We start from the raw sequence: 27,695 nt of genomic DNA, 5'->3' as shown, positions 1-27,695 counted from the left end.
TTTGATGTAGCATTATAGTTTCTTATTCATGTGCAATTGCCTGCTCTTTGCCTGATGTAGATGAACAAAGGAGGACAACATTAACATGTGCAATCCTACACTGTCATGCTGCTATGTATAGTATTCTTATGACTGTCTGGGGGGCTTGTATGTTTTTGCTGTTATTAATGATTTATTTATCCTTCTGTGGGTCTTGTACTGAATATCTTTTTAAACTGAAATGTTATACTGTTGGTCTTGTTATCCTTGTTTCCTATGTGCTCTCTGGTGAGTTGATGCTTGAAATTTCATTTAGGCTGCACTTGTGTAGTCCTAAATGACAATAAAGTTCACTTTGACCAAGAAACTTTGATGTGTTTGAAAAAAAGAAGAATCTGAGGAAGTGCAAAAATATAAATAACAAAACCTAGAGATTTTTGAAAAGTATAAAAAAGAAATATGGACATGGGAAAGAAAGAGAGATACGATATGCTGCAATAGGGTGTATATTACGTTATTGAATTTTTAAAAGTTCGAATGTCATATGGTCGAAGCTATATGATCAAACTTTTAAAAGTTTGAAAAGCTAAAAAAAAATAAACAATAGAAAAGACCTACCTGACCATTTTAAGCAGGGGGGCAAGCCCCACTACAGCCCCACACCCCCCGCTCTTTAAATATACCAACTCCGAGATTGCACTACAGTACAGGAAAGGGAAATCTTCCCATTCTGCACTGTACAGAGATCTCCATTGAAACGTTCAAACTTTTAAAAGTTTGATCACATGGTGGCGACCATATGACATTCGAACTTTTAAAAGTTTGATAACGTAATATACACCTGGTGCAATATTTATGCAAAGGTGAAAGCCAAATTAATCAATATAAATAAGGCATCCCCAAAGATATTCAAAGCTAAATACAGGCAAAAGCATACAGATATGGAAAATTTCACAATAAAAAAATAATATCACAAAGAGGGAATGTAGAAAAGAAGATTAGTAAAGTAGAAGTTAAAAAATAGAAGTTGAAGTTATGGAGTGCCTGTGACTTGAAAGATTTGGTGTAAAAGGTCTAACACAGGTTACATCACAGCATCATGGAACGACTCCCCAAAGTAAAGAGAAAAAGAAAGATCAGGAGACATCCGAAGAAGAAATATGGACATGGGAAAGAAAAAGAGATTTAATATGTTGTAATATCTATGCAAAGGAAAAAGCAAAACTAATAAATAAAATCAACTGATTAGTATTAATAGTAATCAATACTAATCAATACAAAAAGAGCAGCATCAAAGATATTTGAAGAGAGATACAGGCAAAGGAATCCAGACATGGAAAACTTTACAATACAAAAAAAATAAGAAGACAAAGAGGAGGACAAGAAGGAGATTAGTAATGGAGAAGTTAAAGAAATAGAAACTGAGGTTATGGAGTACCTGAGAAATAAAGGATTCAGTGTAGAAAATCAAATTCAGAAAGTACCACAACAGGATAGAGCAATGGGCATCCAAATTAAGGGTAAACCAATGGAATGGGAAGCAAATGGTCAGGTGCCATATGAAGATATTTTGGTGCCCTCCACAGGAAAGCAATATAAATGTTCATTTGAAGCTGGACAGCAAGAGAAGGAACAGGAAACTGAATACTCTGACACAGTCAATGTTGAGAAGTGATAGGCCAGTTCACATATGACAGAGCAATGGATGGCAGAGGATGAAACTGAAGAGAATGTGCCACAGGAAGATGATATAGAACTTTCTATAGAATGCCCATAGGAAATGGAAAACAAAAAACATGCCCTCAGTTTAGAAGAAAATGAGCTCCCCACCAAAAGGGCAAATATCTATCCCAGCAGAGTGCTGCTCCCCTGACATCTCAGATGCTCAGGTAAGAGCCGCCCTCTCCAAAGCAAAAAACACAGCATCAATGGGACCAGACGGTGTCCCGGGCTGCGTCCTACATGAACTCCAAGAAGAGCTAAACCCAAACATAAAACTACTGTTCAATCTCAGCCTTACTACAGGATATGTACCCAAAGAGTGGCGTACAGCAACAGCGGTCCCTCTCCACAAAGGTGGTGCCTCAACGGATCCTGGAAACTATTGCCCCATAAGCTTGACAAGCTTGGTCTGCAAAGCTATGGAAAGGATCATCATGGACCTCATAAATAAAGATATTGGGGACCTACAGACACTGGATCCTACCCAGTTCGGCTTTGTTAAGGGCAGATCCTGCCTCTTAAACCTGGTCGATTTCTTTGAAACAGTCACCAAGGCCATTGACGAGGGGAAGATGATCCACACAGCCTACCTGGACCTCGCAAAAGCCTTCGATACAATACTCCACTCAGGCATTATAGATAAGCTCACCAGCTTAAATATAAACCCCTATGTCACTAGATGGGTTGCAAACTGGCTCAAGGACAGAACCCACATAGTTAGAATTGTTGGAGCCATGTCAGACTCCAAACCAGTTACAAGTGGCATCCCACAAGGCTCAGTCCTGGATCTCTCTTGTTCGGTATATATTTCTCGGAGGTACAGGCCAACACGGAAGGACTGTGGCTGACCAAGTTCACAGATGATTGCAAACTGGGCACCATAATTGACTCTCCAGCTGACACAAGCATCCTCCAAAAGGGCCTCGTAGAAACAGACAACTGGTGCCAGAGCCATGGCCTCAAGCTAAATGCCAAAAAGTGTATAGTCATCCCCTTTGGCAAAAACAAAGTGCCCACAAATTACCACATAGGTGGTAATCCATTAAGTACAGAAGAAGTAATTGGGGACCTGGGGACCCAAGTTGATAGCAATCTCTCATTTGACAACCACGTGGCCAAAGTGGTTAGAAAAACATTTTATATAGCCCACCTAATCATGAAGGGATTCACATCTAGATCAGGGGAGGTCATCGTGCCTCTTTACTCATCCCTCATCAGGCCCATAATTGAGTACAATGCCCCTTTTGGGATGTACCTTACCAGACACCTGCAGCAACTGGAAAGACCCCAAAAGTACCTCACCAAGAGGATCAAAGGGCTCATACAGATGCCATATGCTGCCCAGTTAAAGAAACTCCAGCTCTACACAGTGGCATACCGTCTGCTCAGAGGCGAACTGTGCCTGACGTATAAAGCCATGTCCAACCCGGAATTAATGGACATGCTGCACCTCAGAAAATCCAAATCCCATCGAGCTACGTGCTCGAGAGACTTGAACCTCAGCACTGAAATAAATAGGACATGCTGGAGGGACAGATTCATAACCCAGAGGCTCCCTTCACTCTGGAATAAAATCCCAGTCCAGGTTAGGCAGAGTCCCTCATTGACTCTCTTCAAGAGGAATCTTGATGAGTGTATGGGAGATCGTAGGTTTACCCCGGGTATCACTTCTGTGTCACTGTTAGACAGAGGCACAGTATACTAACCTCGAAAAAGGGCATAGCAAAATTAATTTAAAATGGGTGGCGAAAGCCAAACACACTCTGGCTAGGCTTATAAATGCCCTAGGGCAGATAGCCTAGTATGAACCTATGAACCTATAAGAGAAGAGTTGCTTGATTCAATAGAGATAGACAGTCATATTAGCATCAATGAAAGAAATAGAAATCAGAGGGTCACTAAAACCCAAAAAGTAAGAAGTTTGATAAAATAAATGAACACAATAATTAGGACTGTCCATAGAGATCCACGCGATATAACAGAAGTAAACAGGATATATTACTGTGCAGCTAAATTAACAACTGATAAAGTTCTGCCACAAGAACACAGGGTAGTGAGGGAAAGGAAGGGGAGAAATCGAATACCATCATGGAAGTTTTATATAGAGAAAACTATAAAGCAATTAAGACAAGAAGTGTCAATGTAAGAAGAGTATAAAAGGGAGAATAGATCAACAAAAATACTTAGAAAGATGTGATAAAAGCAATGTGCAGTATTAGAACAGATCAGGATCTATCATGCACTATCAAAAATAAACTAAAAATTTCAGCACAGACGGAAAAAATTAGAGGATATACAAATAAATATAACGGAAAAGTACAAAATAAGCAATTTGTTGATGACCCAAAAAAGTTTTACAGAGAATTGGGAAACAAGGTAAAAGGAATTGAAAGACCACCAAAAAATGAAGAAATAGATATATATTGGAGAAGTATTTACGAAGATGCTGTGGAACATAACAAAGATTCTAAATGGATAGAAGAGGTAAAACAAAGAATAAGAAGTTTAAAGGTACAGGATATGAAATGGGATGAAGTAACAACCAGAGAGATTGAAACAAAGTTAAGAAAAGCCTCTAATTGGAAAAACCCCAGCTCAGATGCAGTACCTAACTTCTGTTTAAAAGTATTATCATCTCTGCAGGAAGATTTAGCCATGAGTAAGAAATATTTATATGCCCACCCTGAACAGACAGCAGCCTGGCTAACAACAGGAAAAACAATGCTCCTACTTAAGACTGAACCTGCAAGCTACCCGTAAAATTATAGACCAATAACTTGTCTCCCAACGACATATAAACTACACAATGGAATTGATGCAGCAGAGTTCATAGTCATTTAAAAGAAAACTTAATTATGGCAATAGAAAAAAAAGAGTAAGAAAAGAAAATCATATGGGACAAAGGATCATTTGTTGTAAAATAAAGTCATAATGGAGAACTGTAAAAAGGGGAAGAATCTAAATATGGCATGGACTGACTACAAAAAAAAGCACGTGATAGTATCCCACATTCATGGATGAAAGAGTGCTTAAAAATGTATACGATGCACCCTATACTGATTGACTACATTACAGTGACCATGAAATAGTGACAGACCACTTTGCAATTAAGCCATGATATAGAGAAATTATTATTCCAGGGATAAAATTCACATGGGGGATATTCCAGGGTGACTCTGTCGCTGCTGCAATTCTGCCTTGCCCTTAATCCATTAAGCTGTCTACTTAACAGCTTAGGCCATGGCTATAATTTGGCTCCTAGAAAACAACAAAGTGTAAAGACTTCTCATCTTCTTTTTGTCAATGATTTAAAACTGTGTAGCTCATCAGATCAAGAACTGAAAGCATAACTGCAAGTTGTCAAAACTTTTTCAGATGATATAAATAAAATGTCATTTGATCTTGATAAATGTGCAAAAGCAACCATTAAAGCAGGAAAACTGCAGTACCAAGAAAACAACAGTTTGGGACAAGAATGTGATATAAAAGAAGTTGAGCAAGAGGGAGTGTATAAATATTTGGGAAATGATAAAGGATCAACAATGTAACATAAACAAATGTGAATAAAATTTAGTAAGGAATACTTTAAAAACTAAAATTACTCCTGAAAACAGTGCTGACATCTAGGAACAAAATTCAAGCTATAAACTAGTTTGCTTTTCCTGTCCTAACTTACATTTTTGGAGTGACTGACTGGCCCAAAAACGTGTTGGATAGACTAGACAGGAAAACAAGAAGGATGCTTCATGCTCACTAAATGATTTATAAAAGCAGTGCATACCAAGATTATGTAGTCCTCGTTCCAAAGGAAGGATGGGCCTCCTTGAAATTGATTACATGTATAGATCTTTAATTGTGGGAATCCACACATAACTACTGACCTCACAAGACCCAAACGTAGTGAAAGTTTTGAAACATGAGGAGACTAAATCTAAGATGACTTCCCTGCTTAGGCTACCAGAAGCATATCAGCATCAAGCAGGAATGGAAATCAAACCACAAGTAGATAGAAATCAGGCAGCAACTGAATGTGCCAAAAAACAAAAGAAAGAATACAAGGTGTAGGACCAGACGAGAAGGCAAGAAATGTGGAAAATGCATAAATATTGTTACAAGTATAGAAAACTTCTGAGAGAACCTCATGTTGATCAGGACTGAATGCAGGAATGGTTAAAGGGAGGTGAATTTAAACCAAGAGATGAAAGGGTTGGGAGGGTGGCCTAATGGTTAAGGTGTTTGCCTTACAAACGCAAGGTGTAGGGTTTGAGTCTCACAAAGGATAATTGGCTAGGCTTAAAATGGCTCGCAAGGGCAGTTAGCTTAGTACTAATCTATGAACCTATGAACCTATGAAGGTTAATATTGGCAGCCCAAGACAGTGAGCTACATACATGTTGGCTTACAAAGTCCATTGAACATGTGGGAGAAACAGACAAATGTAGGTTTTGTAAAACAGAATTGGAAACAGTTGCACACCTCATTGCTGGTTGTGAATTACTTACGGCACAAGGACGGTATACTGAAAGGCATAATAATGTGTCAAGACTGTTGCACTGGGGATTGTGCAAACATTATGGTACTGAAGTGGCTGAAAAACACTGGAAACATGAGCCACAAATGATCACAGAATATGATGAAGTCTACATTACATGAGATCACCCATTGCCAACAGTTCAAAAGATAGATGCTAGAAAACCAGATATAGTGCTCCATGAAAAGAAGACAAAAGCAGCATTGATCATTGAAATAGCCACACCCAGTGACTACAGTGTCCTGTGTAAAGACAGACACAAAGTCATAAAATATCAGGATTTTCAGGCAGAAATGACAGCAATGTGGAAGAAAGATACCCAGACAATTCCAATAGTAGTAAGAGCAACGGGTCTTATAAAAAAGAATCTACAATCATATTTAGATATGTTACTGATGGATCCCTACAGTTGATCGAACTTTTAAAAGATCGACTTTCATATGGCCAAGACCATATGATCGAACTTTTAAAAGTTCAAACGTTCTGAACGGAGATCTCCATACAGAGCAAAACGTGAATATTTCCCTTTTCCTCATTGTAGTGTGATCTCAGAGTTGGCATACTTAAATAGCAGAGGGTGGGGGGTGCAGGGGGGCTTGCCTCCTGGCTAAAAATGTTCAGAGCAATTTTTTTCCCCCTTTTTTTATCAGGTGTTCGAACTTTTAAAAGTTCTATTATATGGTCTCGGCCATATGAAAGCCGAACTTTTAAAAGTTTGATCATCTGTAGTAGACCCATTACTGATATATGTAACCCCATATGAATTTCAGGAGTCGTTACTGGGCACATTGTAAGTGTTGTGAAGAGCAATTCTGGCTAACATCAAAGATTGAAACAATGCTAATTTCATGAACTTTAATCGTACTTTCACTTTGGAATGGGGTCCATTTCCATCATGGCATTAGAAACTCAAAATATTTGGAGAAATTCAAAAAAGCAAGTAAATGGGTTAGAGATGTCAGACTTCTCTTCTAATGTAATAGCGCTCACTAACAGTAAAGTTACAAGATTATGTTCCCTTTGAAATTTAGTTTTAAGTAACAATGTTTTCACATTTAAATGTGAATACTATCAGGAAATCAGAAGAGTATTTGTGGGGGCCAACATTGCTCCTACATTTGCCATCTTAGGATTACACCATTTGTAAAAGAAGGTTTTATTTTCTTTACCCCTGTTTTATTCAATTTTGCTTTATGAGAGCTTTACTGATGATTTAATATTTATTTTTACGGAGAAGAAGAGAAAGTGAAGCCTTTGTTAGTAATATAGAAACCAGTACTGGTTTTCTTTTACATTTCAGTTTTAATACTGAAAAGAGTCATACTTTTATTTACAGAATTCTAATGAGTCTGCTTGGTTCTAATATGTATTAGAACCGTATCATGATTAATAATTATATGCATGCAGCAAGTTCTCATCCATTAAATGTTAAAAACGTCATTATTAAAAATCAAGTAATTAACTTTTCATGTTTAATTAATAATTATGAACATTTTTTTTACTGGTTAGGACAACTTAAAATGTATTGGTCATATTCTAAAGTAAGCGAAAATAACAAATATTTGGAGTTGAATATAACCTCCTTACCATATACAATACCTAATTAAATAGTTTTTGATGCAAAAATTGTGTTGTTTTTGCATTTTATATTGTTGGTAAGGATAGCAATAGATATTTTTCTCAGAGCTGAAAATCCCTGTCACGATATCATTAAAGGCTAAACATATAATGCCTCACTACGTAAATTAACATATAGACTATTGTATTTCCATGTTAAATGCATCAGAAGTCTTCTACTTCTGAGAAAGATATGTTGTCAACTAGGTTTGGTAGATGGAATGCCTCACAGTGAAATTAACACATGCTGTAGTAGTAAATCCACAATGTAAATAAGCAGCTGTTCTACAGAGGTAAGTTATTCTTGATTGCCCATAATGCTTTGCAGTTTTCTGTACATCACTGCTCAATACCTACCATGACATATATTTAAAAAGGCAGTAAATGATTTACTATAATTATATAAATCTCTTATACTTCCTGTGTTGAACCTAAATCATGTTAGTGCTTCCACAGTTAATGAAAGCAGAATTAGCAATACTACTGCATTTCTAGTAGCTTATATTTTGGACGCAAGTGTTATCAAATACATCTTTAGATATAAACAGAATATATATTCTGGGCATCCTGAATGTTAGCACAAAGCTAGCAATGCACCAATATTTTACAGATAAAAGGGCAAATGTTTTTTTTTAAAAGCCTGTTGGAATCAGCAACCAGCTGTTACATAGAAGCACAAGCAAATGTTGATTTTGTTGGTGGTCTTACTTCATTATGCAGGTACCATTTTAGTCTTGGATAATTTTAGGACAGGCATGACAAAGTAAAAGATACTTTCATTGTGGCAGTACATGTTTTGTTTATTGTGCAGTTTGTACAGCCACTAGTGTATTTTATGTGAGCAGGACAAAAAGAAAATTTCAATTGATAATGGCATAGTTTTTCTTAATTAAGATGAAAAGGAAAACAATGCACTTTTTACACATTCTCAACATGCTTTAATTTAACTTTTTTTTTAATTAGAAGGCATCAAAGAAGCACTAGACATTACTGAGCTACATTGACAGACTAAGTGATATTCTCATCAACAAACATGACTAAATGAATATGTTAATATTTTATTATATTTTGAAACTGAAACATCATAATTACAATTTGGTACATCATTTTACATGTCTGTAACTTGTACTGAATTGTTTGAATAGTATTTTTAAATTTTCTATTTTAAAGCACTTTCAGTAAATATGTGGTCTTTATTATTTTTTTATTAGCAATTTTAAATGTTATTGACAATTCAGTTTCATGTGACTGTTAATTTTACATTTTAACTACGAAGTGTCTGGGGTTTCCATCTCTAGTTCTGATTAAGTCTGTGTCAAGACAAAAAAAAGCTTAAGTGAGAAAGAATGTTTTCTACACTGTACGTCTGTGGTTATTTTTCTTCATTCCTTACTGTTTTTGTTTTGAAAAACAAATTAAAACTTATTTAGCCTGCATATAGCTAATGTGTTCCTCTCATATAACTGCAGTCTCAGGTTCAGGCATGTATTTATTCCCTCTGCTACGTGCAGGACAAATTTTAACTAACTTACAGTCTTCTGCATAAGTTCCAGAAGACCTGCTATAGGATAGGAGATTCAACCTACAGCTGTCCTTTATTCTAATAAAATTTGCTCTGGCCAGTACAGTTCTATTCTTAATTGCTCAACAAGAACTTAAACTTCCTCTGGGATGGCTAGTCTACATACCTAAAATGAAAAATAGATCTGGAGATGGAAATTGCACTGTATTCCAAGGTAAATTTTGGATTGCTATTCTTTATACCCTGAAAAACAGCCTTTCTACATTTCTCTAAAAAATATTTACAGACGTAGCAGAACTGTGATGTAACAGTGCAGCCAAAAAAATAGAAACAGAAATGTACTTGTCTAATTTAATTTAGGGTTTCCATCATCATGAGCAATCTCAGTATTACTTCACTATGTTCCCTTCATTTCTGATATTTTGCCAGGTGTTCATGTTTTTTATCATACTTCTGAAGTTATTTTGGATGAATTATTAGTCATTACACAAGGCTGAATTAGTCTTTGATGTATATTAATTTGCCTGCATTGCAAGGTAAATGACTTAAATATAGATTTTACCATATAATTACCAAGTATGGATGCAATGATATTTCTCTTCACACCATTTTCTACTGCATAATTGCCAGTACATTATGTCTTTATTTGTGACTATTTTGATGTTCATGATGTTATATGTCTCTAATATATTTTGGAGATTTTCTTCATGGGACTCTATTGAAAAGTGGACTTCACAGCTGGACCCTCACAGTTAAATGTAATAAATAAATAGCATCACGGAGGATACATGCATGCAGAAATATGTTTTACATGATGGCATGTGCTCAGCTACAGGAAATGTCATGTCATGCATGTCACTGAATGTAAAATATGTGACGATTAGGCATGTAGACCGCACAGTAAGTATTTATTGATAAACACTAATGTTTTTAATGGAATACATGTATTTCTGAGTCTAACAAGTTCATGAGAAGGGGCTTTCAAAATGCAGTTGTATGTATGACTTTGGTATGTTACTCTGTCTGCACATATTACATAACATGATAGCACATACTAACAAATGCACTACCACATGTTGCATATTACCCAAGATCAGCAGAATCTATAATAAATGCATGAACTTTTACAAACTGACACGTACTTTATCATACTAGGCAAGGTTACAGATTTAAACTACACACAGTTTACAAGAAAGATAACTGATGGTACTTAATCATTTATTTATTTATTTGTGTTTGATTACCAGGATGGTCTGACAGGGCCGTGCAACACCCCTTTTCAGCAGATGCCCAGGTAGAAAAGCTTCAAAAAATTATACACTCTAACAATAAAGTAAAAATGTGGACAGTACAGAAAATATAATACAATAAGGTATGACAAAATGAATGATTTAATGACAGGCACTCTAAATAAAGTGCTATGTTTCTCAGTATTTTTTATGATATACACAGTCTGTTAATACTAGAAAAGTTTTGGGAAGTCTTAATTTTTTTAAAAAATTCATATTCAGTAAACCATGTGAATGCACATCTGTAGTTATCACAGTGCCATAAGATTTCAAGTTCTCTAATCATTACACTCCTAAGCTGCCAATCTGTTTCCATCTAAGAAGGCTGGAAAGCTAAAGCAATAGTCTCAGTGTCAGAAATAAAGGACTGGTTGTTTTATTCACATGCAGCTTGTTTTTGTGAAGTATGTTTTTGCTTATTAAATGTGAATGCTGAAATTCATGGCCTATAAAGTACAAGTTATACAACTTCTTCTTCTTTCGGCTTTTTCCCAGTTAGGGGGTCGCCACAGCAGATCACCTGTCTGCTCATGATTGGCAGTGGAGTTTTATGGTGTTGCATTGCCAGCCTGGCGCCCGACCTTCCACAGAAGGCACACAAGCAGACACTCACACCTAGGGCCAGTTTAGAGTGTCCAATCCACCTACAGCATGTCTTTGGGATGTGGGAGGAAACCAGAGCACCCAGAGGAAACCCATGCAACCACAGGGAGGACATGCAGATTCCGCACAGAATGCACCCCAGCCGAGGATCATACCGCAGAACCTCTTGCTGTGAGGCGGCAACGCTAACCGCTGCACCACCGTGGCCGTTATACAACGTAGACTTAAATTAAGTATAGCATTAAATCTGCTGTTCAGAAAGTCAAAAGATACACAAAATGATCAGAATGTCAACTGCCAATCTAATCTAAAGAGATATTGAAGATAACATGTATCAAATCTTAAGAAGTCAAGAAAGAATTTGTCACTAGCCCAGTCATTCTGTGAGCACAGTTACAGATCTAAGCCTAAATACTCTTCCATACAATAATGTACTTGTGATCTAAACATATGGTAGTAAAACAGAATATGAAGTATAATTTGCTCTTGAGAAAAAAAATATGTCCCAAAAGTATAATCTACTCCATGAACACATCACAGAATAAAACTAGAAAGCCACTTTAGTCATATGAATTAGTCCTTATCTATTAACCACTTCCACACTGAGGAGTACAGTATGGCAGGTATTAGACCAGTGATTCATTTTGCTATGACACTATACCAGTACCGATAATTGCAAATCCTAAATAATATAGAGAAGTCACAGAATGAACTCAAAAAGACACCAAAGTAGATACTATTATGGTAGTGATATGCATAGAGTTCAGTCTCTTAGACAGGAATTAATCATTTGCTCCAGAATGATTGCAGAGTTTCACTTCCCTTCTGCTCACCATACTAGAGCTCACAGAAGATGTAGACCAGGTATAGCTATAATTTAGTATTTATCATGTTTATTAAGAAGTGGTCTGCCTCCTCTACACTCATTTTTGTGGATTTAATCATGGTTATTTAGAATCGGATAAGCAGGCAAAACAGCCAAAATGATATCACTGAGACTGATGCTATCAATTCCTTATAATCCTAGTAAGCAGGCAGTTAGCCAATGCAGCAATGCAAAACTCCCTATACTGCTCAAAAGCATGATTAGAGTGAATATAGTTAATAAATTCTGATTCCAAGGATGGTCACTTTAAAATACAAATCCACATTTGCTTAAAAACATAGAAAAAATGTAATAAATAATATGTTTTCCTTTAGTACCATCAGGTATAAATATCACACTGCATACTTAATAAGGACAATTAAAACCTGTAAGACATTGTCATAATGTTGTAGCCTGTGTAGTTACAAATTTGGACTATATAAACACACACACACACACACACACACACACACACACACACACACACACACACACACACACACACACACACACACACACACACACACACGTTAAATGTACAATGTAAAATTAAAGATGCAGGTGTGCCCCTACATATTTGTAGACCATGGCTTTTATGAATGTGTCTAAGTAACCATAACATATAAATGACTCTGCAAATGAAAGGAATCAGAGTAATGATGAGCCATGGAAGTACTCATATTTGAATTACAGTCATATTAAATCATACTAAATACAAAGCTATTTTTTCTCAAAAACAATGTATACATACATATATATATATATATATATATATACATATATATACACATTGCATTTTTTTCAAGCTGGCAAACTCAATATGTATCAGAATCATATTATTTGTGCATTCTTTATATGCAGTAGCAAAAGATGCATATTCAACATACTCTGACAGGCATGTCCATATTCGAGAATCTTATATTATTTCCCTAAAAGGTATTAAGCTGTACAAAGCAATATAAAACCAAGGTTATCAGAGGGTTGTATTCTGAAATTTCATAATATTCTCAGTACAGGATATTGTCATCTGAAGTTTGGATGAAGTTCAAGTCAAATTGGTCTTTGTAAACTCTCTGAGTGTTGCCAGGTTTTATAGCGTTTCAAGGTAACAAATCGATGTTGTTGAAGTCTGTTGTTTCACTATGTTTTACATGTTGATATATTCAATATATAATATTTTCTTCATATATGCTGCCAGATTTTTGACATTTAGTCTTTTGACTACAGTCTTTCTACAGTTGGTCTTTTGGTGTTAGGGATTTAGCAGTGCTCACTTTGAAATTATGTGCACAGAATAAAAATCCCATCTTGTAATCATTCCCGTCTTTTAATTGTGTGCTCAGTGTATTAGCTACACTTTGTATAATGCTATTTTACGTGTTGTGCACATTATATTCATTGCCTTAACTGTTTGTTGCATCATTTGCTTTGTGGCCCAAGTCATAGCTTTACAAGAGGTCAGTTTGGAATGGTCTACCTGTAAGGTTACCAAACACTAAGCAAATACAATAAAATTAACAACAGGGCAGAACCGCAGTGAGAATGGCATACATATGTCTCTTGATAGTGGTATAAATGCCAGTATATAGTCAGATGGGAATCTTTACACCTTCAACCAAGTCCCTCTATGCACTGCAGCTCTAAATTGTGGAACAATTGACAAGGGAAAGGTGGTCCACACAGCCTATCTAGATCTTGCCAAGGCTTTCGACACTATCCCCCACTCTGGAATTATAGATAAACTCACTAAACTAGGTATAAATCCCTATATCACAAGATGGGTTGCCAACTGGCTCACTAACAAAACCCACACTGTGAAAGTAGCAGACTCCAAATCCGACTTCAGACCAGTAACAAGTGGAGTATCAAAGGGTTCAGTCCTGGGTCCTCTCCTGTTTGGTATCTACTTCTCTGAAGTATAGGCTAACACAGAAGGTCTTTGGCTAATGAAGTTCGCAGATGACTGCAAACTAGGAGCCATAATCGAAACTCCTAACGATGTGGACATCCTACAAAAGGACCTCACTGAGACAGATGCCTGGTGTCAAAGCCATGGCCTCAAGCTCAATGCCAAAAAGTGCACTGTCATCCCCTTTGGTAAAAACTCTGTTCACATGAACTACAACATAGGCGGTAGTATACTTAACACCAAAAGTGTGATAAGAGACCTTGGGACACAGGTGAACAGTAGTCTCTCCTTTGATAATCACATCACCACAGCAGTTACAAAATCCTTCTACGTGGCACACCTCATCACAAAAGGTTTCTCATCCAGAAAAAAAAGAGGTCATTGTTCCCCTCTACTCACCACTCATTAGACCCATTATAGAGTACAACGCCCCTTTTGGTATGTACCTCACAAAACATCTACAACAACTGGAAAGGCCACAGAAATACCTCACAAAGAGTATTACCGTTGTCAAACAGACGCCCTATGTAGACCGTCTAAAAAAACTCCAGCTTTACTCCGTTGCATATCGCCTACTCAGAGGTGATCTCTGCCTGACATACAAAGCTATGTCAAACCCAGAGCTGTTGGACATGCTCCACTTAAAGAAATCCCAATACCTCCGAGCTACATGCTCTAGGGACCTAAACCTTGTCACCACAATAAACAGAACATGCCAGAGGGATAGATTCCTGTCCCAGAGACTTCCCATACTCTGGAATAAGCTACCTATCTATATCAAACAAAGCTCCTCATTAGCACTCTTCAAGAAAAATCTTGATGACTGGATGGGAAATAGGAAATTCACCCCGGGGATCACCTCTGTGGCTCTGCTCGACAGTGGCACAGGAAAATAATTTTCTTGGGTGGCAAAAGCCAAGGTACCTTTTTGGCTGGGCTTGTATAAGCCCAAGGGCTGATAGCCTAGTACCTACCTATGAACCTATGAACACATTAGAAGTGGCATCTGAGCCTAGATTAACAGCTACATTTATATCTTTCCCACATGTTTTTTCTTGCCATGGAACATCTCTAGTTTTACATCCCCCATGCTTCCTAATTTATTTTACTGTAGTAGCTGGTGAAAAATTAAGAGATATAAATGTGCAAGTCTTATTAAAATATTTTCCAAGAAAATATATACTGGATATGCTGGAAAGTGAGGGATGATTTCTAAAGAAAACAAGTTAATCTACATATAAAATACTCGGTTTTAAGAAGTTGCCTATTGTGTGACTGGAAATGAATATACTGTGTCAACAGTAAGAGTCCAAGGCCCTAGCTTTCAGAAGCTCCTACTGATTGCGTATTTCTGTAGAGATTACCTTGTAAATTTAATAATACTAACAATACTTCTACTACTACTACTAATAATAATAATTATAATAGTAATATCCATTTGTTAACCAGGTAGGCTCACTGGACACAGTCCACTTACAGTGGCAACCTGGGAGCAATGTCTGGTTAAGTGACTTGCTTAGAGTCACACAGTAGGCAAATGGAATCTGTGGGAATCAAACCTATGGTAGATGTAACAAAGGAGCACTTTTGGTACTCATTTATAGCAGTACAGTGCCTTAAATCTGTGCACCGAACTGCCAGACTTGGACTATAAAGGTTCTGTTTAAATAATTTGTTCCCTTGTAACAGGCTGCCTTGAAATTGTAAGAAATGATCTAAAAAGTAATAAGGCCAGATGCAATAAAGTGTACACTAAGTGTACGCGATATGATTTCAAGAACATTCTTATATTTTTGTGCTTTCTACACGCTTATAAAGATCACACTAAGTGTATATGCAGTCTACACTTTGTGGTAACCTTTATGTATCCTTGTCAATATTTAAAGCTGAAAGAATATCAGTAGGAGAGCTAAAATTAGGAGGAATAAGTTGTGGGGTTTGTCTGTGTTGTCTGTTCACTCAGAATGGTGTAGATTTAGTGCAGGCATTATTGAATCCTGGAGAAAGTCTTTTTTTTTTTTCATAAGTACAAAATGTATCTGTTACTTTACCTTTGCCCGGTGGTAAGTGGAATATTTATTATGGGTATCAGTGGTCTGATTATGAAGAGGCAAGATCATTTTAGTAATTCTAAGCAAGAAGCTTACGTGCATATGTAGATAGATTACAAAATGCCAAATGTAAGGTTCTGAAAGACTTGCTGACGAGTCTAGTAAGCAGAACACATGATGCATTATGCCTGGAATCACTGGCTAAGTGCATGCTGGAGTAGCTGAGGATCACAATGAGAAACTTATTCTAATTCATTGATTACATAATTACATTCCTGTGAAGAAATGCTAACTTAGCTAGCAAACATGTGGATAGTTTTATACATTTTCTGTGTTTTTGTTTTTTTCTCATAGGCCACCACTAGCTACTGTGTCCAAGCAAGAAAAGTAATTTAGAGCTGATACTAATTTATGTCAGTCAGTAATGCCAGACTTTAGAGTTTCATACTTATATTGTTCAGAAAATCCATGTTGATGCAAAACATGTTATTCTATTAACTCTTTTAAGTGACTTATAATAATATTTAAAAATTGTCCATTTGCTTTCCATTTATTTTGCCTTCCCCAGAATTCTTCAACAAAAACACTATTTGCATTCATAAACAAATGCTGGGTACCATGGTATACCTTCATAAGTTCGACGGCCACATCTTCGACACTGCTGCCACAAACTGCAAACCGCGAAATTCAAAAATCGTGAAAGCCGAAGCACCAAATTACAAAACCTCTCCCCCCTGTTTGACCTATGGTAGCACTTGTTTCAGCGGTGGAGTGATCAGAAATGTCAAGTCGATATTTTTACAACGTTTAGGGAAGTCGGTGTGTTGGAATTCAGCTTAACAATTCGCGTTTAAGCACATTCGGAAATGTGCTTTCAAACATATGAAGGTATACCGGGTACCACTCCTCACAAATGCTCAAAATTTAGAGAATTTCCAGACTGATGCCTCATATATTTGATGTGATCCTTATAAAAGTTGTGTTTTTCAGGCAAATCATTCAGGATGGAGAGGGTGGGGCTGGGTTATGAGAGGAGTTTGGGTAGGTGACCTCCTAAACATGCATCAGATTTGGCATCACAGTTGCTAAGGCCAGATTTGTTAACTCCATAGCCACATAAACATTGAAACAAGGAAAAATTAGAAAAACAATAGGAATTGCTACTGGTAGACACACAGAAAAGCTGTAGTGTCAGTCATTTCTTATAGTCATTTCTTATAGTCACTGAAGACTTCAACATTGGGAAGCTGAACTCAACTACATGGAGCCTCACCTACTTAATGCTCAAAGAAGTGATAAAGAGGTTTTCAGAAACTTATTAATTCTTAAAAGAAAAGAACACAGTTTCATTTGCAGTAATTATGAAAGTATTCAGAGCTAAAAATACATGTCTTACAGGAAAAATCTATGTAAAACTTTGTAATAGAAAAATACAGATGTCTTTTGTCACCAACCATATGAAACCAGACACGCTCACTGCCAGAGCCAAGCCAACATCCCTTTAAAATATGATCTAACCAATGTATCTTATTTGGTACCCAATAGATATGCTGCCTGACAATAAATTCGGTCCTCTTTTCTTACTCAAATAAGTGAACTGCACTTAAGCCATATGAAACCTGCTGGATGAGGTAAATTTAAAATAAGGAATTTAATCTACAATGGGTGTTTCTCAGTGGTATGAAAAGATATATAAACTTTTGATCTTTTTCCATATAATACATATTTGTAATGTGTGTTTTCCAGTGACAGGAAAATGTGTTTGTCTGTGACTTTTTTCTATGCAATGTATAAGAAAGTAACTAAAAATGTAATTAAGTTTACAAGAACACTCTGCTGGGAAATAGAGCAGTAGTACCTAGGATCTGAAATGAGTAGCACACATATGAACTAGGTAGTGATATTTTACTAATATTATTCTTCCCTTTGATTATATCTGTGACTACTCCTTGGACATGATTAGACCATAAAAGGGCAATTAGAAATTCCTGTTAAGAAGATAGCCAGTACAGAGCAGGAAAAACAAACCCTGCTTAACTGCATCTGCATGGAAAAGCTGCAAAACAAATAGCTGAATTAACAACAGTCAGAAGAAGTGAAAATATAGAAAAGAACTCCCTCCAAGCTTGTGACTTGAGAATTTTATTTTTGCACTTGTCTCTGCCTGGAAATTCTGACAGATTAGCTTAGGTTAAAATAAGCAATCACTAGGAAAATGGAAATCAAAGTCTAAATCAAGTGTACTAAATGCAGTAAATAAAGTTGTTTGTCTTTTGGCTTTTCCCGGTAAGGGGACGCCACAGTGGAACTCCGGTCCGCTAATGATTGGCAGTAGATTTTTACGGAACGCCAAGGTGCCAGCTCAATGCCCAACCTTCAATGAAGGCATGCCCATTTACGCACGCATGTCTTTCGAATGCTACCCAACCATGGGGAGGACATGCAGACTCCACACAGAAGGCACTCCCAAACCCAGCCGAGAATTGAACGGGAGAACTTCTTGCTCTGAGGTAACAATGCTACCCCCGTATGCAGTGAATAAAGTAACAGAGATAAAACAACTGGAAATCGGATCTTTAGAAAAGGGTAGAAGCAAATTACATAGAAAAAAATGGAAATTTTGGGGATAATACATGCAGAATAATGTTTTGGAGAAAGGCTGACGTTTAAGGGTAGGCAGGAATTGAATGAGCTTTGTAAAGTTTAACTGACAATGACTAGACAGATAAGTGATGTATAATGTTTACAACTTAAAATATGTCAGTACGATTTGCCTATGTCATAAGTGATAATTTAATAAAGATGTTTCTTGTATTAAAAAGATTCAGCAATCTATTCACAGAAAAATAGCTAAGACAATGGCTAACTGCAGACATTTTTTGTAATCTGTTTAGTGATTATTTTCTGTTTCTCTGTGCTGTTCCATCTTTATATAATTAACTGTTACTTGTACTACTCAATTCATTCTTTCTTAAGTAAAGCATTTTTATTTATTCAGTTTTAAAAAGCTTGTGGTTGGTTATCTATTTATTTTACTTATTGCTTGATAAATGGAGACAAGCTGCTGGCAACCACCTGCAGTTAACTATACTAGCTTGTTACACATTATCATTTGTGTTTATAATTACTTGCTTTATTAACAACAGTGAAGCAGTAACAAGGACATCCACAGTGCAGTAATATGGGGTAGTGACAGTTTACTACCTTGGGCTGGGATAAAAGGGTGTAGTACTGGAGAATGTTACCAACCTAATCTAGATATTAGCTTGTGTAAGTGCTTGTTTGTGTGTGTTTGTGTGTGTATAAGCTTTTACTCAATGTACAACAACTCTGGACAAGTCAACACTGAAAGAAAGTGAAATGCAGACAGATGAGAAAAAGGGATCTGGGAGACTGGGGAAAAAGGCAAAATATTCTCTTCAGTGAAGTACTTGGTGTGAAGCCTATTCTTGGGTGTGGATAATGTAGCCCCATATAAGGACAGTAGTTTATATTTCCTGCATTACCTTGTGGTCAGACTGTACATAGAAATTTGTTCAGTGACTCATATTTGTGTATCCTCTTTGTACTTTAATCTTTTTCGTACCAGTGATTTGATTCAATAGACCATACCACTGCTGACCATCAGATTTAAGATTTTAACTAAAGCATAATGTCTTGATGAGGAGTGGAACAGATAAAAGCACTGTAGCCCCTGTCCACAGTAATCTTCACAGTGCTTATTATTAATATTGTTTCATAGGTAGGTACAAGGCTATTGGCCCAAGGGCCTAAGTAAGTCTAGCCAACAAGGTTCCCTGGCTTACACAACCCAAGAATGTTATTTTCCTGTGCCCCTGTCAAGCAGAGCCACAGCAGTGATCCCCGGGGTGTATTTCCTATTTCCCATCCATTTATCAAAATTTTTCTTGAAGAGTGCTAATGAGGAACTTTGCTTGACATAGATGGGTAGCTTGTTCCAGAATATGGTAAGTCTCTGGGACAGGAATCTAGCCCTCCAGCATGTCCTGTTTATTGTGGTGACAAGGTTTAAGTCCCTAGACCATGTAGCTTGGAGGGATTGGGATTTCTTTAGGTGTAGCATGTCAAACAGCTCTGGGTTTGACATAGCTTTATATGTTAGGCAGAGATCACCTTGGAGTAGGCAATATGCTATGGAGTAAAGCTGGAGTTTTTTGAGATGGTCAGTGTAGGGCATCTGTTTGAGGCCAGTAATCCTCTTTGTGAAGTACTTCTGTGGCCTTTCCAGCTGCTGCAGATGTCTTGTGAGGTACATTCTAAAAGGGGTGTTGTACTCTATAATGGGTCTAATGTGTGTTGTGTAGAAGGGAACAATGACCTTTTTTTCCTAGATGAGAACCCTTTTGTGATAAGGTGTGCCATGTAGAAGGATTTCCTGACTACTGTGGCAATGTGATTATCAAAGGAGAGACTACTGTCCACCTGGGTCACCAGGTCTCTTGTCACACATTTGGGATTAAGTAGACTGCTGCCTATGTGGTAGTTCATGGGTACAGAATTTTTACCAAAGGGGATGACAATGCACATTTTGGCATTGAGCTTGAGGCCATGGCTGTGACACCTGGCATCTGTCTCAGTGAGGCCTTTCTGTAGGATGTCCACATCCTTTGGAGGCTCAGCTATGGCTCCTAGTTTACAGCCATCTGTGAACTTAATTAGCCAAAGGCCTTCTGTGTTAGCCTGTACTTCAGAGAAGTAGATACCAAACAAGAGAGGGTCCCAGGGCTGAACCCTGTGGTACTCCACTTGTCACTGGTTTGAAGTCAGATTTGGAGTCTGCAACTTTTACAGTGTGGGTTCTGTCAGTCAGCCAATTGGCAACCCATCTTGTGATGTAGGGATTTATACCTAGTTTAGTAAGTTTAGCCATAATTCCAGAATGGGGGATGGTGTCGAAAGCCTTGGCGAGGTCAAGATTGGCTGTGTGATCAACCTTACCCTTGTCTACAGCTTTGGTGACTGCCTCAAAGAAGTTGATCAGGTTCAGGAGGCATGACCTGCCTTTCACAAACCCGAACTGGGTGGGGTCCTGAGTTTGGAGGTTACCAATGTCTTTGTTTATGAGTTCCATGATGATACATTCCATGGTCTTACAGACCAGGCTCGTCAGACTAATAGGGCGATAGTTCCTGGGATCAGTGGTGGCTCCCCCTTTTTGGAGTGGGATAACTGTTGCTGTGCACCATTCATTGGGCACAAAGCCTGATGTGAGACTATGATTGAACATGGTGCTTAGGTGGGGGAGCCAGTTCATTATAAAGTTTGTGTAAAATGCAGCCTGGGATGTTGTCCGGTCCCATGGATGCTGTGTTTTTGGCTTTAGAGAGTGCAGCTTTCACCTACATAGTTGTGATTACAGGGACTCTGCATTCTTCCTGTATAGGTATGGGCCCTTTAGGGGGTGAGAAGGGGGTAAAATTAGCACTGAATCTATCTGCCAGAACGTTGGCAATATCAGTTGGTTCTGCAAATTTCATGCCATTGTGCTGTAACTCAGAGCAGATCTGGGTGTTGCCATTGAGATTGTTGACATAGCTATAGAATGCTTTGTGATTGTCCCTAGAATCAGTAGTGGTTTTGTTTTCATAGAAAGCTTTGGAGGATCTTATAAGGGATCTCAGCTTCTTACTGAGGCTGACCAGGGAACGCCTCCACTCATGGGATTTTACTCTCTTTTGCGACAGTTTCTTCCTTCTGTTGTAGAGTTTGTTTATGGCAGAGGACCACCAGATTGGCTTCCTTTTTTGGAGGATAGCGTCTTGGTTCTGTTTGGGATAGCACAATCCATGCACTCGTGTAAGTGCTTATAGAGGATTCAGCAGTTGTAACTGTATTGTCCATCCGCATGGGTGTCATGAAGTTCGCCACTTCTGTCTTAAGAAGTTGGCTTTGGAGAAATTTTTTACCATGATTTCCTTAATGCGGGGTGGGGATGGGATGTAGATATCTAGGGTGATTAGCTTATGGTTGGATCTGACCAACAAAGAGTTGACTTCAGGTGTGGAACACTGGTCACTCATGTTGGTAATGACTAGGTCTAGGATATTGTTGCCCCTGGTGGGGGTGTGGATAAGTTGATCCAGGCGATTGGAATTTAAGAATTCCAGAAAGCGTTGAGTGAAGGAGTTGGTACATCAGTAGTTTTCCCAGTTAATGGTGGGGTAGTTGAAATCGCCCATTATTAGGGTGTTTGGTTGAACCCAAATATTTTCCAGTATATCAAGAAGTGGAGTGGGAATCCTGGGCATGGTGGGGGATCTGTAGAAAGCTACAATTTGGATTGCAGTTTTGCCCAGAGTTAGTTGCACTTGGATAACCTTGGATGCATTATGCTGAGCAACTAGCCTGGAGGTGTGGATATCCTTAATGAATATGGACACACCTCCACCTTTGGTGTTCCGGTCCAGGTTAGGTGGCTAGAAAGTGTGGTATGAGTTATTGCCTGGTAATGCAGGGGTGCTCTCTGGAGCCTTGAAACAGGTCTCAGTCATTCCACAGATATCGATGTTCTCCATTTTAAGGAGTGCCTTGAGGGAGTGCATTTTGAGATATAGACTTCTAGCATTGAATAGCATTACCCTCAGTTTTTGCTTGCCTGTTCCTGTTACAGTGGTGAATTTGTCATTTGAACCTTGCCTAAAAAAGGAACTAAAGGGGCAGCAAAAGCCTTAGCCAGTATCCGGAATCCCAGGGGTGAGAGGTGTATGCCATCTCTGGCAAAGCATCGTGGTCTGTCGACAATGTCATCCCAGGCAGGAAGATACTGGATCCCCTTAGAATAATACCAAAACCTTAGCCAATTGTTGAAGTCAATCATTTCATCCTTGTACTGCGGTATCATTCTGGGCGATGGCAGGATGCTACTCAGGGCTAGGGTCATACCTGCCAGGGCTACAAGATTGGAGAGCTCTTCCATGTCTCTTTTCATGTAGTCCAGCAAGGTATGTCTCAGGTCATTCACACCAACATGGACAATGACAGAGTCATATCTGAATTTGTTGTGGAGTGACCGGAGTGCATGGGTTATGTGGCGGATCCTGACACCCAACAGGCAGCTGACAGTAACCTTCTCCTTGTTTAGACTGGTGAGTGGGACATCAGTGTGCCTGACTATAGAGTCACCTATGACTAGTGTGTTGTGTTGTTTTGCCTTATGGGATGTGGTTAAGTGGCGCACTGAGTCTGTGGGCTATGTGTCAATGTTGGGGGGGTGGAGGTTGCTTGTGTTTCTGCTTTGGAGGTCTCTGTTGCTTGAGCAGATTATTATTGAGAGCCTCTGTGAATGTTTTTGTGTTTCTATGTGTGAATTTTGGTGGTGTATGTTTAGTGGGACTATGTGATGAGTGTGGTGTGGTGCAAGTGTTTACCTTCTCCTCTTGACTGTCAAGTTCAGTCTTGGTTGGTGAGAGCTTTACCTCCAGTTTGGCTAGATAAGTGCATCTCTCACAGGTTGTGGTGTTGGGTGGTAGGAGGAGAGGTTTGACTGTCTACATGAGGCAATTGCTACATTGCCCCAAGATGCCCAGATTCATCACATAGACAGGAGAGAACACTGGGAGCTGATCCTTGGACATGCCTGAATAAAAAACTACTTTCCTCTACACAAGTGAGGCAAGTGAGTATAAGAGCTGTTTTTATCTAAGCAAGTGAGGAAAGTAAGTACAAAAACTGTTTCCCTCTAGGTAAAGAGGAAGGTTGAGTGCTGTAGTAATTTGTAGCTTATTTAGTGCTAACAACAAGTTATGAATAAGAAAATTCAAGTGCTAAAACTAAGAATCTGCACCTGGATCTTGTGGTAGATAGATTACCTAGTGCTTATCAATCCCACTGATAAGCTAGAATGCTTCCCTCCAACACAGAAAGGCTTGGGGGGCTCAGAAGCTTACAAACGGTTCTGGATACAACAAATCTGTATCTGGACTAGTCTAGTTACAGGAAAGGTGGGAAACAAGTGCAAATGTGGGCTTTTAAACCAGAAAGTTGAAAGAGATGGAAAAACTGCCCAAATGGCCAATAAACTACAATTTCTGGGCCAGAAACCACTCTTGTGGTAGATAGGCTACCTAGTGCTTACCACTCACACTGATAAGCTAGAAGGCTTCCCTCCAACACAGAAAGGCTTTGGGGGCTCAGAAGCTTACAAACAGTCCTGGATACAGCAAATCTGTATCACGACTAACTGAGTTACAGGAAAGGTGGGAAACATAATAACACAAGATTTTAAACTAGAAAGTTGAAAGAGATGGAAAAAACTGCCCAAACAGCCAATAAACTGCAATTTCTGGGCTAGAAACCACTCTTGTGGTAGATAGGCTACCTAGTGCTTACCACTCCCACTGATAAACGAGAAGGCTTCCCTCCAACACAGAAAGGTTTTGGGGGCCCAGAAGCTTACAAACAGTCCTGGTTACAGCAAATCTGTATCTAGACTAGACTAGTTACAGGAAAGGCAGGAAAGAAGCTTAGAAATTTTTTTTTTTTTGGAAAGTGAAAAGGGAGAAAGGAGAAACAGAAGATAATTCAAAATTAAGGACCTAAGTGACTTGCCATTCACAAATGTTCTCTCTGTATTAGGTAGAGTGAGCTAGTGACACTAGACTGGAATAGAGCTGGGATACAGCTGAACAGATGGGATTGGTAGGAGTGTCTGATCTCACTGTACTCAATTGAGTGAGCAAATGAGATAGACCCAGAAGGAGTGTTCAAACACTAATTTATAGAAGGGGTGGGCAATTCCAAAGCCACCAAGATTAATACCAAAACAAGAACAGGGAGGGAGGGCAGGCGGGAAACTAACTGCAGAGACAGAGAGAGACCACAGTATTATATGAAACAATTAAATAGAAAAATAACTACAGAGAGACACAGACACAATATTCAATGAAACAATTAAATAGAGAGAAAAATGAAATGCAGTACAATCTTTAACACTGCAAGTTTGTACTTAACTCAGCTAGTAATGCAGTTGATTGTACGTATGTAGCAGAAGCCAAACAACTCAGGTATTGAGCAGTAATAAATTCAAAGATATGTGACTCACTTATAAATACAGAGAAACTCTCTAAGCTAAGAGTTTAACACTAAATATCAATGAAGTGAAACACAATAGCCCCCACTAACTGCAGAGACAGAGAGATCACAGTATTCTATGAAACAATTAAATAGAAAAATAAATAACTACAGAGAGACAATGACATAATATTCAATGAAACAATTAGACAGAAAAATGAAATGCAGTACAATCTTTAACACTGCAAGTTTGTCATTAACTCAGCTAGTAATGAATGCAGCTAATTGTAGATATGTAGCAGAAGCCAAACAACTCAGGTATTGAGCAGTAATAAATTCAAAGATATATGACTCACTTATAAATACAGAGAAACCCTCTAGGCTAAGAGTTTAACACTGAATATCAATGAAGTGAAGCACAATAGCCCTCACTAACTGCAGAGACAGAGGGAGACCACAGTATTATATGAAGCAATTAAATAGAAAAATAAACTACAGAGAGAGACAGACACAATATTCAATGAAACAATTAAATAGACAGAAAAATGAAATGCAGTATAATCTTTAACACTGCAAGTTTGTACTTAACTCAGCTAGTAATGCAGTTGATTGTAGGTATGTAGCAGAAGCCAAACAACTTAGGTATTGAGCAGTAATAAATTCAAAGATATGTGACTCACTTATAAATACAGAGAAACCCTCTAGGCTAAGAGTTGCATTGTATTATTTGATTCTGGTGGGCCTATATATATATATATATATATATATATATATATATATATATATATATATATATATATATACATATATATATTTTTTTTTTTAATTTTATTTTAAATTTGTTAACCAGGAAAGGGAAAGTCCGACTGGACACATATCCTTTTTCAGTGGAGGCCTGGGAAGAAAAGCTCCATGTACACAGTAAAATATTACATTAGAAAGTTGATATACAGTGAGATTACATGCAAATATATATAGTATCCATACACGTTTTCTATTAATAATGCTGTTGAAAAATACTACCTTAAAAAGAAAGAGTTCAGACATCAAATACTTTGGAGTATTTGGGATTTATATATACATTATAAAATAGCTGGTAAAATGAAATATGTATGAATGATAGAGTGGATATGAAGGGTTCTGAGTAGATGGGAGAGAGGATAGGTATAGATAGGGAAATAATGAGTTGAAAGTGGAGAGGCTGATAGAGACACTTTAAGTTACAGTAATGTTTATTTTTTTATCACAAACAAGTCACAGGTGAAGGGAAACATACTTGTGGCCTAAAATTCAGTATTTTGAAATTCAGCATTGTAAGCTTTCAGTATAATGAGACTCAGTCAAATGAGTTTTCAGTAATTTGAAAATTAGGTATTGTGGCCTCAGTCACATGAAATTCAGTATTTTTGAGTTTTCAGTCATGTGAAGTAGATTCATATATATATATATATATATATATATATATATATATATATATATATATCTTATACATTTTTGCCAAACTTTTTTTTGACAAAAGGAATAAAAGCAGCACTGTGTGATTGAAAATCAGGTTACCACAGATGTTGTTTTTTATTTTTGTGAAATCACGATGCAATGTGGTTAAGAGATTTGCTCTTACCCTACTGTAGTGCAGTTTCAAAGTTGGCATATATAAATAGCAGAGGGCATTGAGGTGCATTGGAGCTTGCCCCCAAGCAAAAAATAATTTACCTTTTTTTTCAATACAAAGATTTCTGTTTCATTGTGTTTTTTTTGAAGAAGCAACATATATCTGTCTATATGTATGTATATATAGACACACACAGACACACACACACACACACACACACACACACACACACACACACACACACATATATATATATATATATATATATATATATATATATATATATATATATATATAGTAGTAGTAAAACCAGGCTCTCTCACCACGGAACAGTTAAGGAGCGGCCAAATTGTTCAGCAAATAATTCAATGTCACCAAGATGAATTCTTTTAGTAGATCAGCATCAGCATCAGTTTCCAGTACAAACTCGACCATAGACCAGGATATATTCAGCAGAAGAGAACTTTTATTTAAATGTGCAACTACTACGCTTCATCAGACAGTAACATTAACATTTAAAACTTCTGTTTATATAATAAAAAGTGACAAAAAGGCACCAAAATTAAAATAAAGTAATTAGTTCATTGGAACAATTAATCCATTTGGCATAACAACATGATCAGACATTTTTCAAGAAGACCTTAGATTCAAGCAGTATCGTTCAAAGTCAAACAGTGCTGTGTCGTTTATTATTACTTTAAGTAATGTAGACATATGCAAACACAATTATAGCAAAATACTTATCAAATACATGAAAGAATAAGTAAATGGATAAGTAATAGATAAAACATAGTAAATTCTGTTTGAAAATATAAGATATATTTATTTGTTAATAAAAATCCTGTAATCTATTAAAATATTCTTATTACATATTTTCTTATTACATATATATATATATATATATATATATATATATATATATATATATATATATATCCCTATCATATGATAGAAACCTCATTTGA

This window comes from Protopterus annectens, chromosome 6.part0 (genome assembly GCF_019279795.1).
Source record: "Protopterus annectens isolate FY-2018-M chromosome 6.part0, PAN1.0, whole genome shotgun sequence".
NCBI classification, from domain to species: Eukaryota; Metazoa; Chordata; order Ceratodontiformes; family Protopteridae; genus Protopterus; species Protopterus annectens.
This window is presented reverse-complemented; position numbering follows the sequence as displayed.